At 43.0% G+C, this 15,278-nt stretch overlaps 1 protein-coding gene across 2 annotated transcripts in view; it reads left to right on the top strand.

Annotated features, from left to right (window-relative positions):
* The window catches only part of MGAT4C (MGAT4 family member C), a 399,470-nt gene that overhangs the window by 88,537 nt on the left and 295,655 nt on the right, over positions 1–15,278 (top strand). Inside the window, exon 2 of one of the 2 annotated variants that reach the window (XM_077338973.1) lies at positions 12,210–12,302. The exons of the other annotated variant lie outside the window; for it this stretch is intronic. The gene's annotated coding sequence lies outside the window, so the exon portion shown is untranslated. The remainder of the gene's footprint in view (positions 1–12,209; positions 12,303–15,278) is intronic. 2 annotated transcript variants of the gene reach the window in all.

The following is a 15,278-nucleotide window of genomic DNA, read 5'->3' as shown; positions in this document are numbered from 1 at the left end:
GTAGTTCCACAAGGCCTATAAGACAGAGCTCTTCTGCCAGGCTTTTGGTTGAGGCCAGGCATAGGAGATATCTCAGGCCCCTCCTCTGACATCCTCCAATTATGTAATATCTACATTTACATCTGCCTGGGAATGCTGTGGGGGGCTGTATGGGGGATGGGAGGATTTAATATGTTTTTAGCATATTGTGTGTAGGTTTTCTAATTTTAACTGTATTTTAAATTCATTGTTAACTGTAGTGAGCTTAGGCCAAGCGCTAATAATAATAATAATTATTATTATTATCATCATCATCATCATCATTATTATTATTATAAGTCTTAAGGACTTAATTGTTTTATAATTCTTTTTGTGGATTACAATGCAATGTTTCACCTGCTTCATGTCCTTGGAGAACTGTGATTCTTTATTGAACGGGATGAGGAAGCTAACCTCAATTTCTTTTTGAAGATAGTGTGTTTTTGTTTATGAAATATTTATTGCATAGCTGTTACTGTTCAGGAAGTCAGTTTGTGTAGGTCTACCATTTTTGTCCTTGAAGCATTACTACTACTCCAGGGAGAGTTTCTTTTGATTGATTCTCCCTGAGCGACTCTCATTCTTGTTTCCATGAGCCTGTTGTCTCTTTTCTTTGTTAAAATTTATTTTGTTTCAATAGTCCTGACCCTGTTCTCTCAGTGAATTAAAATATCTTTAGATTTTCTCTATAACATTAATGACCATGAAAAAATGTCTGGAAAACACGAAGAGGACAGGGAAGGGGGGTGGGGTGTAGAACCAGCTCAATAATTCAGCAGTTTATTCCTATGAAAACATTTTTTATTAAATGTCCTTTCTATTAAAATTGCTGGTAAGAATTGACTTGGCAAGTAACTCTGAGAAAACTATGCACCCATTATGGATTTCACTGAACATTCTCGGCACCATTTTGGTTTTTGCATTTGTTTTCCTTGGTTTTCTGAAATGACAGTATTATCTCTAAAATGGGAATCTGCTTTGTACTGAATGAGCACAAAGAATCATTATTTTCTGGGATAGCAAAGACAAATCATTCAAATGGCACTTATGATCCAAACTCTTAGATTGAAATAAGTGGCCCACTTTCAAAATGGCTGTATTTAGAATTTTTCTACTGATGCTGAGCAGATAAGACAGAGGCTGTAACATATATGACTCTTTCTATTTATTTCCCCTGAATACTAATGCAATTCAAAGACATGTGAATCAAAGTAGTTCCTACCACACAGCCATTAATTCTAATGTATGTTGATAATTATGTTGTAGTGTTTACAGCTATACAGAGTAACAATTTAACACATTGTCAAGTTTGCAAACATGGATTGGGGATAATATGGCACAACACATTTAAAAGAGGAACTAAAAAAAGATCTCCCTCAAGTTCTACCCAGTAATGCACTTTTAAAGGCTGTTGTGGCTGTCAGTTCTTGGCCAAGAGATAGCTATGCAAGTCTGTCATGAGACAATGCTTAGCTTCTGCAAAGGGAAATAAGGGTGGGGTGGGCTAGCTATAAGAGCCTCTTGTGGCGCAGATTGGTAAGGCAGCAGACATGCAGTCTGAAAGCTCTGCCCATGAGGCTGGGATTTCGATCCCAGCAGCCGGCTCAAGGTTAACTCAGCCTTCCATCCTTCTGAGGTCGGTAAAATGAGTACCCAGCTTACTGGGGGGGTAAACGGTAATGAGTCTGCCATGAAACCGCTAGAGGGCGTCACCCCAAGGGTCAGACATGACTCGGTGCTTGCACAGGGGATACCTTTAGCTTTTAGGGGGCTAGCTATAACTTTAAAAACAATATCCTTATAGTTCTGTATTCCAAAACCAAGTGTTTTCACTGACTAATTAGCTCAGTTTGTTAGTCCTTGTGAAGTATTTAGTATTTTTAGAGCAGTGGAATAATATTAACCCATATAATTACAACTTTTAATTTTAGATTTTGAAGTATACTCCCCAAAATTAATTAGTTAAGCCTTGTTTAATGGAGCACCCCTTCAGTCTCAGGAAGACATAATGCAACTACTAGACAGGCAGTTTCAATTCAAAGTACTTTGCATTGTTCTTGCCACTTCGAGGCCACTAGCTGGCCTTGTCCATGACCTGGAAATTGCAGCTGGTACAAAATGCAGCTGCTTGGGTCCTCACTAGGATATATTGGAGGACCCATATCCAGCCCGTGCTGAGGCAGATGCATTGGTTGCCAGTTGTAGCCCGGATCAGGTTCAAGGTTTTGCTTTTGACCTTTAAGGCCCTTTGCGGTCTGGGACCCACATATCTGCGGGACCACCTGTTGCCCTATGTCCCCCACAGGGCCTTCGCCCTATGAGTACCAACCTTTTGCTCATTTCTGGCCCCAGTGAAGCTCACCTGAACTTGTACAGGGCCAGGGCCTTTATGGTCCTGGCCCCCACCTGGTGGAATGAGCTCCTGGAAGAGCTGCGGGCTCTGCAGAAGCTTGTGGCATTCCACAGCCTATAAGATGGAGCTCTTCCATAAAGTATATGGTTGAGGTCAGGGCAGTTAGAAGATCAGATGTTCCCCCCTCCCAAGAAGATCTACCACCACACTGGTGACCAGCGGATGCTGCTCCCTTTTGACACCCAGCTGGCAGTCAGCCATGGTGGGGTGAGGGTTGATTTTTGACACCCCAATTTATATATTTTTGTATGTTGTTTTAATGGGATTTTATTGGGGAGATATTGTAATTGGGCATCAATTTTGTAACCCACCATGAGCTGCATGTTGATCATTGTGGGATACGCACACAAACACACACAGAGAGACAGAATAGGGGAACTATAAAGTATCATAGTTTTCTAAAGATGGATCGATTAAAAAAAAAACAATAGAGAAACATATCTTGTAAATATACATTGATCTAAATTGGTTGCACAAATCAATGCAAGCCACAGAGTATTGCAGAGCAATTTATTGCTACTCTAATTAGTGTGTTGTGCTCTTCATCCAGCCATCCCACTAGTAAAAATAAAAAGGTACATGTATTTTCACGGTTAATAAGTAAACATCATAATCAGAGCTCTCATCTTGATGACTGGTGAAGGAGACCACTTACCTTGCAATCCGAAGAGACATCAACATATTACCTCTAAATCCTCTAGAAGCACAGGAGTAATCCACATGAAAGACTCTTGAGTGTTCCCTTGTGCACACTAGACCCTACACTGGTATTAAATCAATCACTTTTCTCTGAGTGACATTAAAATCTGAAGGGTTTGCTGGCATCTAAACTTTTCTTGAAATGGAGTCATATGGGTAACTTCTCTACTAAAAAGGAGTGATGCAGAGGATAGCTACTAATACCATTAATCACAGCTTATTACATGCCAAGCCTCTAGAAAGCAAATCCATGGGGAGAGGAGAATTGCTGATGAGAATGAATTCTAAGCATGATCCAGATTTAAGAACCAGCTTGGTGTAGTACTGTGGTAGTTAAGAGCAGTGGCTTCTAATCTAGCAAACTGCATATGATTCCCTGGTAATCCACATGCAGTCATCTGGGTAGCCTTGGGCTAATCTCAATCCTGTTAGAGCTGATCTCACAGAGCAATTTCTTTCAGAGCTCTCTTAGCCCCACCTACCTCAGAGGGTGTCTTTTGTGAGGAGAGCAAGGAAAGGAGATTAAGACCAGTTAAAAGTGGTGTCCTCTTATCTGGAGAACTGGGTTTGCTTCCCTGTTCTTCCACATGAAGCCTGCTAGGTGACCTGGGGCCAAGTACAGTTCTACAGGTCTCTTGTCCCCATCTGTCTCACAAGGTATCTGTTCTGAGAAGAGGAAGGTAAGGTGATTGTAAGCAACGCTGAGGCTCTTGAAGGTAGAGAAAACTGGGATATAAAATCCTTTTTCATCTTTCACTCTGGAAAATCCAGGTCTGAATAATATTTGCATAAATTCCAATCTAGAAAGTATATACAAATCACCCAAAATTGTATGCAAATTTTCAATAATATGGAAGCAATCCCATTGATTTGATGTATCAGTCACTTAAACCACAAGCAGCAGAGACATTTAGACTAATATAAACTTCAAATACTCATCTGACGCAATAAATAGAATAATGTTTTAATTATGTGAAGAATGCTGGTGCCATGGATTCTTATTTTGCCATTTATTTGATGCCTACTTTTAGCTTGAAGAGAGCATTAATTACAGTGCTGTATCTGAATGGTGGCAGGGAAAACATGTGTTAGCAAGGAAGTTTTTCATTAAGAAAACAAATCTTATTTCTTTCCAGAGCATTGTATTATTTTAGGAAGTTGTTGTTGTTATGTGCGAAGTCGTGTCCGACCCATCGCGACCCCATGGACAATGATCCTCCAGGCCTTCCTGTCCTCTACCATTCCCCGGAGAAGTATTTTAGGAAGTATTCATTGTTAATTGTAGAAATCAATCCAAGTCATTGTCAGAGATGGGAGTCTGTTAGGAAACTGAGGATGAGCAAGTACTTTGTGCCTACTTTGTGCTGGAGCATGTGTCTCCTGGATCAGGTGGCTGGTAGCTACAGCACCACTGTCTAGCCATCTACAGGATAGGTTTTGACACACAGTGGAAACAGGCCCAAGATTCTGTCTGCCAGGCTGCAGCATAGTATACAGGACCTTGAGTGCTATTCTGATGTCCTTGAATGTGATGTGCCTAGGGCGGCAAACCTCCATGAGGACTTCTGGAATTACAGCTGATCTCCAGACTACAGAGTTCCCTTTCCCTGAAGAGAATTGCTGCTTTTGAAGGTTATCTCTGTGGCATAATACCCGGTTGAGGTCCCTCTTTTCCCCAAGTCTCTCTCTTCCCAGGCTGTGCCTCCAGATCTCCAGGAATTTTTGATAAGGAATTGGCAGCCCTGTGCCCTTCTTGACAAGCAAGTTTCTTAGGATCAGAAGAGCATTGCTACATGACGAGTTCTGCAAGAAAATTTCATGTTTACATACATTGCATATTAACCCCAGTTAAATTTGAGTCCTGTAGCATCTTAGAGACCAACAAGAGTTTCAGGGTATAAGCAGGGGTATACCAAGGGAGAGGTATTTTTCAACACTGGGTGTATTGGATCTGAAAAATATTGGTATTCCTGAATTCCAAATACTGGTAGGATTTTGGGACTTAGGTTCCTCTCCAGATTTCTGAATGTTGGGGGTCTGTTATTTCCTACGGGAATAGTTTCCAGGTGTAACTGGGGGGGGGAGGGTATTTTTGAAAATATAGGCACCAAAATTACAGTGGAACCTGTTACCTGAATCACACTTACACGTGTCCTGTAACGCCGGTATTAAGCCTTGGGGAACTATCTGAGCAGTGCGAGGGGGAGGGGAACTTAGCATTAAAGGATCAAATGCCTGTGTTTTACAAGTTAATTATGCCCTTAAGAACTCAAGGCAGACAACATTAGTAAATTGTAAAAATAATAAGTTTTTATTAGAAAGAAAATAATAAAAGACACTAACAAGCAGTCATATAGAGAAGAATATATGGGAAAAGAAGGTCCAGTATAATGATCTTTCCATAGAGATGATAGGCAAGAGAAAGCAGGCTGCACAGGGACCATGCAGAGTGTGGCTGTTAATAGCCTTAGACAAAATGAACCATGCTAGAGATGGTACTGTCTATTAACTGCATGATGGGCTTAGCCTCTGGCAGAGCGGCCAAGTGTGGGGAGACAAAGAAAGTGCCCAAGAGCCCCTGGCCAAACTAGTTCTGGCCAGATCACACTATCAGCAAAACTATGGGGTGTAGGGTGATCAGAGTCCAGAGGCACGTGAAATTCCAACCTGTAGCAAACAGCAAGCTGAGGCATGTCCTGGTTTCCAAGATGGATTCTGTCCTGGCAGTGTGACTGGTCATAGTGTTTCAGGGTGCTCCTGTGTCTGGCTTGTTCCCAAGCCTAGACGTGGCATATTACTGGTTATGGAGTACAGTGTGCCAGCATGTGAGGCAGGGGTGCTGCCATAACAAACTGCTGGTGCCTGTTCCTTAAATAACCCATACATTTCAATAGATTCAAATGGTTCAGACCGTGTTGGTCTGAAGTAGCACAATAAAATCAGAGTCAGGTAGCACCTTTAAGACCAACAAAGAGTGTGAGCTTTCGAGTGCAAGCACTCTTCCTCAGACTATGATCTTCTTACATGACAGGGAATATATAGGAAAAATCAGTTATGTTACATCAGTAGACTGTGTCACAACCAAATACAGCCAATGATAATCCTTTGTTAAAACAGCTAAACAATCCCCTAGAATTCAGTGTACTTTACACAGGGAGAATCAAACTGCCTTTTATCAGTGACCAAAGGTTCTCACCTCCCCATATGTTGCTTGCTCCATCCGTCTCCATACAACTGTGAGACATTCCTCCCAGGGTTGCTGGTAACTATCCCAAGGCCAGGGAGTCAAACTCAAAATTGCCATATCTTATGGTCACATTATCACAAATAAAATAAATAGTGAGGAATATGGATTGAGGGAGTAGTTCCTGGGAGCTTGCAAACACTGGCTCCCAATTTTTTCAGTTACTCTCAAATATTTCCAGGATTTTCAGGACCATTTTTTTAGTATGCCCACATAATCTGGATATATTTGGGATGCTGAATATACCTGGAAAATACATATAAGTTACTTTTCAAGTACATTTTTGGTTTGAATGTATCCGAGTGCACACTCATAGGTATAAGTTTTTGAGATTCAAAGCTCCCTTCAGAGTTTTTTTCTTTCACTGAGACTCTTCTGCTCCACTCAAATTGACTAAGTTTCATGCATTCCCATAACAAAGGTTTTTTTAAAAAAAAGTCAGTGTAGAATTAGCACTACAAAATAAAGCTAGATAAAACAACACTGTATGGTGTTTAGGTCTATATTTCCAATCTAGTTATTCTCATTCTTGATGATGGGAGAAAATGAATAGATGCCTGTCTGAAATTATTATTTGCAGTGCTCTTCAGATCCCAAATCTATCCCTAATGTGAAGCCTCTTGGCAGAGCTGGGATTTCTTTTGGCACAGATACAAATGTATAATGAGGTATTTCTTTGCTTATTTGCATTTATTAAACCAATAATTATCAAGCAGTTTCCAAGTTGGAAAAAATGTTGCCTGGGCTTTGTTCTTTTTCAGTACTATATCCATATATTTTTGAAGCATGTGTTTGGCAACTGGCCTTTAAATAGTCAATAATTTCAGTTCTATTATCTGTGTTCAAATTTAGTTTTCAGACTTCAGTTCTGTATTAAACTGTTATGATGGTGCACTGGGCTTTTTGGTCTTGGCCTCAACCTGGTAAAATGAGCTCCTGGGTGAACTTAGGGCCCTAAGGTAGATCATTGGGCAAGACCATGGTAATAAGACCTAGCTCCCCCACCCCCGGACTGGCTAGAACAGGAGCCACTCCTAGATTACCATCTGTTACCATCCATCCCCTTAGGCAGTGAGTTGGGAAGTTGAGGAGTGGGGGAAGGTGGATCTTCTTCATTGCTAGGGAGGGATGGAGTATTTTATTGGTGTTTTTATTGTGGGTTTTAAATCTGTAATCCACCACAAGCCAGCTCAGCCAGGAGTGGCAGGCAATAAATCAAATTATTATTATTAATAAATGTAGAAATATATTTATTTATTTTCAGAATTTTAGCCTGTCATTCCCCAGGGACTTAGATAGGGTCAGAACAACAGAAAGATACGATCATATCCATGGTTCCTCTATTTATTTGTGAAATTGCCCTGTGGGAGAAGCGTGTCCTGGGTGTCTGCGAGTAAATATGGGCCAATCAGGGTGCGGCACGCCTCCCTCATGGTGTGCCTATTATGGGGAGAGGAAAGGAAGGCAATTTTAAACTGCTGAGAGACACCTGAGGACTGCTGGGTGACTGTGGGACATTCCCAGTTCTCTCAGACCTCTCACAGCCCCACATCCCTCAGAGCTTGTCTATTGTGGGGAGATAAATGGAAAACATGTTTGTAAACAGCTTTTTGACCCCCTCCAACACACATATTCAACCTCATGCCCATACAGACTGGACAACTCCTCCCCTTACTCTTCCCAATGCCAAGCTCTCTCTATTTTAATCACTCTCTTCCTTTTTACCTCCCTCTCTCTTTGCTATCTCCCTCTTCCCATTGCTAGTGACCGTTGTATCTACTACAACGGGCTTTAATTCTAGTACAATTCATAAGTCATAAAAGGCTACATACGAAATCTTACTTTGTATCATAAATACACATTCTAAATCTAAATAAAATATTTATAACATTACAAAAATATTTTAAAATATCACATTGCTTGTCTGATTCTGCTTCTGAATTTCTTTCTTTGGAGGCTTTCAGAAACAACTGCCAAGGAAGGACTTCAGGCAGAGTTTGGACTAGAGCATGATACAAGTTTTTCTTGTATTGCTTATCTGTACTATGGTACAAGTTATAACTCCTGAGCTGCAGATAACTTTAGCAGTGTAACTAAACATAGGGATTATTCTATTTTTGTACCCTATGGCAGCTGTCCCCAACCCCTGGTCCGGAGACTGGGACCAGTCCGTGGCTCAGTCGGTACCGGGCCGTGGCTTCTTCTTGTCCTCCTCCCCAGCTGCAGCCTTGGGGGCTGTCCTGCCTCTCTGCCGCCGGCTCACCTTTGCTGCTGTCTGGCAGCTGCCATGGCTGGGGCTCCCCCTCGGCATGGCACTGCGAAGCTGCTGCTGGCAGTGCCTCCTAGTGGGCGGTGGGAAGTCAGGGGTGCCAGTGGGGTGGAGCAGGGGCTCAGGCAGCAACGTCCCTCGGCAAAAGACTACCCCCCCCCGGGCCTCAGTAAAATTGTCAAGCGTTGGCCGGTTCCTGGTGATAAAAAGGTTGGGGACCACTGCCTTATGGGACATCCCCCCCCAAGTACAAGTGTACCCCAGATAAACTGGAGTGGGATCTAAAAGTCTAATGATGTGTGCCCATCTCAACATCCATTATTAGGCTTTATGCACAAAGATCACTTGTTATAGAATCTACATTTATCTCAACCCTAAATAGTTTTGTATATCAAATTACTTTGATGTGTAAATATTTGTATGCATCAAAATAGTTTACGGTATGGAAGCTGCTCCATAACGGTTGTTACTACCACATGCCAAGTTGTATGAACATACAGATATTTTTTCTCATCCAGCCTAAACAAACAAAAGGAAAAGTTTGTAGAGATGTAGAAAATGTCCTGATTCCTGTTCTGTTTGTAAATATCTCAGCACATTAAATAATTAATACAGGAATCAGCTTAAAGTCATTTCTGTATATGACAAAGTATAACTAATTCTAGTTCATGGAATCCTCAGTTGTTAGGTGGAATGATGACTCATTCATGCATTCAGCACATATGCATGAAATGATATGGAAGGGCAGAAGCAGCAAAGATTGTAATGAGTTTATTACTGTTTTCTGCTACTGTAAATGCAGACATCACTCTTGCTGTATGAAAAAGCTCTAATTTCCTATGATTGTTTTGATTAGAAGCATTTGCAACTAAGTACCTGAAGCAAACAGCTCTGAAAGGTTCAGTAATGAAATGGCAGGACAAACAGCAATCATTGATGGATAAAATTGTTGGCTCTCACTTTATTTCATACACACTTACTTTTGCTGCATTTCAGTTATTTTACAATAGTGCAGCAATAGTCATCAAATTGTCTCTCTGATATAGCACTACAGTACAGAAGAAGGATTTTAAAGTGGTGAACAAGGGTTGCCAGCTCCAATTTGGGAAATTCTGGTGATCTGGGGGTGGAGCCTGGGGTGGATGGAGAGGGCAAGGACCTCAGTGGGATGTAATGCCATATTCTAGGAAGCATTCATTATCTCTAATATAAGTGAGTTCTGAAGTCTGGAAATCAAATTTCAGGGAAACTGATTTTATGAAGTCTGGAAATTAATGGTCATTCCAGACAATCTCCAGGCTTTATCTGGAGGTTAGGAACTGTAAGCTAAAGTTAACCTTATTGTGGTTCCATTTTCATGATGAAATGTGCTTTTGTTGTTTGCTTTTCATCCTGGACAGTCTGTGCCAAAGCCCCTAAAGCTGCTACTCAGGCTGCAGCCCATAAGTGAGCCCACAGGATGGAACTCAGGGGAAAGCTCCTAAATCCAGTATATAAGGAATTCATGTAGTCCTTAATTGACCTGATCAAACACGGGAAAGTGTCCCAACTTGACTGAACTGAAGTTTAGACAGACTTCTTTTTATGGTGCCTGTAAGCCTTCCACGTGAATGAGGACTACTGTGGGTTTTACTGGGCTAAAAGGCAAGGGCTTATAGAAAGAGAATTTTAAAGCATGCTGTCACTGATCTACCTAATTCAGCTTGGAAGGGTATGAACAAATTGTTCTGCTCCTTTGTTCCAGGGGGGATGTGATGTTCTCTGACTAGTGTCTATGGCGTATGGTTAAAAAAAGATAACCTCCACCATTATCTAGAACCTTGAAAACTATAGTTGATCGGCGGACATATTTTTGCGGAGCTCTTCCACCAGGCTTTTGGCTGGAGTCAGCGAATGAGAGCCATCACCCTTTGGGACTAGCGGCTACACCACGTCCTCCATTCTTCCTGCCACTTTGGTAGTGGGGGGTGGGAACAAGATTGTTTTTCCGTCATGTTAGGATTTTTAAAGTCTTTTAATGGGTATTTTAATTGGGGTTAAGACTGTGGTTACCCGCCACGAGCCTTGCAGGGAGTGGCAGGAAATAAATATAACAACAACAGTAACAGTAACAATAACACCATAATTCTGTTTGAACTGCCATAACTACCTAACATTTGAGTGTAGGGCTGAGCATGAACCAGAAAAATGCAGTTTGTGATAGTTGGTGGCCTGCCCAGTTTGCAATCCACAAAGCATCAAGGGCAAAATAAACCATTTCAGTTTGTGAGGTTTGTAATGCAGTATAAATCTCTGGTGTGCTAGAGACACCAACCTCATAATGAACCTCTGACTGATTCTCTTTTATCTGCTTTCCAAGTCTGGTGATTATCGGATATACAAGGTCTGAATTTCAGCACCCCAAAGAAGGCGTTTCCATCCTCTATTGTTTCCAATAGAAAGGGGGATAGCAAAAAGGAAGAAGCCTAGCAGAATAGAATTGAAGTCCCAGAGAATCTCTGCAATAGAAAATAAAGCAGTGGGGGGGGGGGAGCTTTTTGCAAGCTCAGACCAACCAGTATAATGTGCCTAGCAGAATCAGAGCCACCGTGGCAGTGCAAACCTAACAGAACTAAATTTGTCCTAGAAATTCTATGCAGCAAAAACTGAATGTGGTGGTGATGGGCAACTTTGTAAGCTCAGGAAAACCAGTGCAATGTGCAGAGTAGCCAGCAGCATCAATACAAAGAATGGCCAGTAAAATTCAGTGCATTGTGGCAATGCCAGCTCACTAGTACTAATGTCTAAAACAGAATCACACTCCGGGCAAGGGGGAAATCCTAGTGGATTTTTCAAGTTCTGTGCAAAAAAATGGGAAGTGAACATGAGCTAAGTACACGTCTTGTAGAAGAAGAAGAAGAACAAGAGTTGGTTCTTATATGTCGCTTTTCCCTACCCGAAGGAGGCTCAAAGCGGCTTACAGTCGCCTTCCCATTCCTCTCCCCACAACAGGCACCCTGTGGGGTGGGTGAGGCTGAGAGAGCCCTGATATTACTGCTTGGTCAGAACAGTTTTATCAGTGCCGTGGCGAGCCCAAGGTCACCCAGCTGGTTGCATGTGGGGGAGTGCAGAATCGAACCTGGCATGCCAGATTAGAAGTCCGCACTCCTAACCACTACACCAAACTGTACCTGACGTGATTAATTGAAAATAGTGTTTACACACACACAGAGTTTTGAAGTTTGCTAAGCTTTTTGTTTGAACAGAGACAGTCTGTACAGAAATGTGTCCACACATGAACTGGCCCAAACCACAAATTGCTTGAAAGTTCATGAAAATTTCGTTCTGGTTGACCTGCTATGAACCAGCCAAAATTCATCACAAACTTTATTTTGTGAGCCAGTTCATATCTATCCCTATATGAGTAAAAGTTCAAGCAGAAATAGAAGTGCTTTTCACAATAGTGAAAAGCTAAAGTAAAAACAAATCTCAAAAATGTCTTTTGATTTTAGCACTAGTTGTTTTCGGAAGGTTATTATTTTATACTATGCTGAAGAACCATTTTTATTTTCCTTTTCCCTCCCTAGATATTTGTTAGAAAAGCAACAACAGCTGGAATTCATACTGCAACTATATGAAGTTGCAGCACCTCCACCATGGTCTTTGCAAAAGCAAAAAAAGTAAGTGGTTAAGCATCTACCAACACTTAATATCTAGTGTAGTGTGTTAAATTTTTAAATGGAATCCTTTTATAATGTGATGGTCTTCTGTGAATTAAACATGTGTGGACAAAGAAGATACTTCTCTGTTAATTGGGTTTATTATGCAATCCTACGAACACTTTTTTGGGAATAAATGGCACTGAATAGATCTAGGATCATGAAGTATAGTGGGTGTCGCTGACTTTTTAAAATCTTACTGCCAACTTCTGAGTTTGGATGTAAAATTAAACTCTGAAAATGTAAACTCTGGTGTGTACAGCTGCTTTCAAAGCACATCATGGATACCCACGAATGCTGGGCTCATTTAATTTCTTTTTACAACATAGTTCTAAACTTAATATAACCTTTCCACTTAACATTTTCTGACGCAATAATAAACAATATAGAAAGGATTGAATACACAGGAAACTTGTTCTCTTCCCTGGAAATGCACTTAACCTGGTTTTAGATGATGTCATAGTAAGGTGTTTAGTTTATTATTATCATGAGATCAGCAGTCAAAAATATCAACAATACATAATAAGCATTGGTTGTATAAAATAGATATTATGTATGGAAAATACACAATTAACAGTAATAATAAAATTATTAAAACACTACACCATGTTCTTCTGCCCTGTTAAACATGCCAGAGTACAGAATCTTGCTACCTTAAGGGTAGTTTCATTGAAACAGTCATCAAGATGTATAAAATTAATTTGATTTATGTGGATATTTGGACAGAATTGGGATAATGTACATATTCCAAAAGTCCTAGTAAAATCAACAACATAGGAGGACATGTTTGATTGTTTCTACCATTCCAGACTGGCATGGGCAGAGATGTTGTACATATGGAACATGTGCACATGTTCCTTCAAGAAGGGCTGATGGGAGGGCATTAAACTGGGCCAAAATGAAGGCTCTGCAGTGTTTAGTGAAAGCTAATGTAACTTGAAAGAACATTTTTTTACAGTTTCCCACTGCCAGAGATGAGTGGGCCCATGCTCTGTTGATTTGAGGTCAATGTCCCATAGTCTCTGCTTGATTCAGTAAATCTGTACAGGGCCTATTATGCACGGCCGCTGAAACGGCGGCATGGAGAACGTGGAGGAGGAAGAAGTGAAGCAAACCGCTTATGCACGGGATGGAACGTAACAGTGGCAAAACCCAGAGTATCTGATTATGCACGGGGCTACTCTGGAGCCGCTTCTGGTTGCGCCCGGGAAGCTCCACTTTGGCCTATTATGCACGGCTGCTGAAACGGTGGCATGAAGAATTCAGAGGAGGAAGAAGCGAAGCAAACCGCTTATGCACGGGACGGAACGCAATGGCGGCAAAACCCAGAGTATCCGATTATGCATGCGGCTACCCAGCCCATTATGCACGGAGTGGAAAGTCTGCATTCGGGGTGGAATGGTGGCGGCTAAAATCACCAATTATGCACGCTGCAGGCGGCAACCGGGTGCAGAGTCAACTTATGCCGCCGAAAAAGCCACATTAGCGAGATGCGGAAGAAAGACCGTTTATGCACTGGGAACTTCACTGCCCCAGCTCCTGCGCAGGAGCACAGATCGGGGGTGGATGAGGTGCACCAGGCCAAATGCTCCCCCGTGTGAGTGCAGGAAGAAGTGGGGCAACCTGCCACGACTAAAACTCCAGCCTGCAGCCTGGCACAAAACCTCCAGTGCATAAACGGTCAACGGCCCATTATGCACGGCCGCCGAAACAGCGATTTCGGGTCACGTGGAAAACGCGGAGGGGGAAGACGCGACGCATACCGGTTATACACGGGGCGGGGCGCGACGGCGGCAAAACCCAGAGTAACCGATTATGCACGCGCCAATCCGGGCGCCGCTTCTGGTTGCGCCCCGCTCACCCGGAAGCTGCGCTTTCTTCCGCGTTTCACTGACGCGGCTTTTTCGGCGGCATGCACCGAAGCTGCAGCCGGTTGCAGCCGGCTCCGTGCGTTATCCGTGATTTTAGTCGCCGCCATTCCACCCCGAATGTGCGCTAAAACCCCCGTGCATAATGGGTCAACGTGGAGCTTCCTGGGACCAGGGTGCAACCAGAAGCGGCTCCGGAGTATCTGCGTGCATAATCGGATACTCTGGGTTTTGCCGCCGTTATGTTCTGTCCCGTGCATAATCGGTTTGCTTCGCTTCTTCCTCCTCCTCGTTCTCCATGCCACCATTTCAGTGGCCGTGCATAATAGGTCCTCCAGAGCTGCTTCTGGTTGTGCCCTGGCCCCGGGAAGCTCCACTTTGACCCATTATGCACGGGGGTTTTAGCGCACATTCGGGGTAGAATGGCAGCGACTAAAATCACGGATAACGCACGGAGCCGGCTGCAACCGGCTGCAGCTTTGGTGCATGCCGCCGAAAAAGCCGCGTCAGTGAAACGCGGAAGAAAGCGCAGCTTCCGGGTGAGCGGGGCGCAACCAGAAGCGGCGCCCGGATCGGCGCGTGCATAATCGGTTACTCTGGGTTTTGCCGCCGTCGCGCCCCGCCCCGTGTATAACCGGTATGCGTCGCGTCTTCCCCCTCCGCGTTTTCCATGTGACCCGAAATCGCCGTTTCGGCGGCCGTGCATAATGGGCCTTTCTTCTGCATCTCGCTAATGCGGCTTTTTTGGCGACATACATTGACTCTGCGCCCGGTTACTGCTTGCAGCGTGCATAATTGGTGATTTTAGCCGCCTCCATTCCACCCTGAATGCGGAACTTCCACTCCATGCATAATGGGCCTTTCTTCCGCATCTCGCTAACACGGCTTTTTCGGTAGCATACATTGACTCTGCGCCTGGTTGCTGCCTGCAGCGTGCATAATTGGTTATTTTAACCACCACCATTCCACCCCGAAAGCGGATCTTCCACTCTGTGCATAATGGGCCCAGGAGAAGCCAAGTAATTAAACTTTGTTGTAGTGGTCCCCAACCCTCGGTCCGGAGACCGGG

The sequence above is a fragment of the Paroedura picta genome, chromosome 5 (genome assembly GCF_049243985.1).
Source record: "Paroedura picta isolate Pp20150507F chromosome 5, Ppicta_v3.0, whole genome shotgun sequence".
NCBI lineage: Eukaryota > Metazoa > Chordata > Lepidosauria > Squamata > Gekkonidae > Paroedura > Paroedura picta.
Note: the sequence above shows the minus strand (reverse complement) of the source record. Positions and strands in the feature narration are given on the sequence as shown.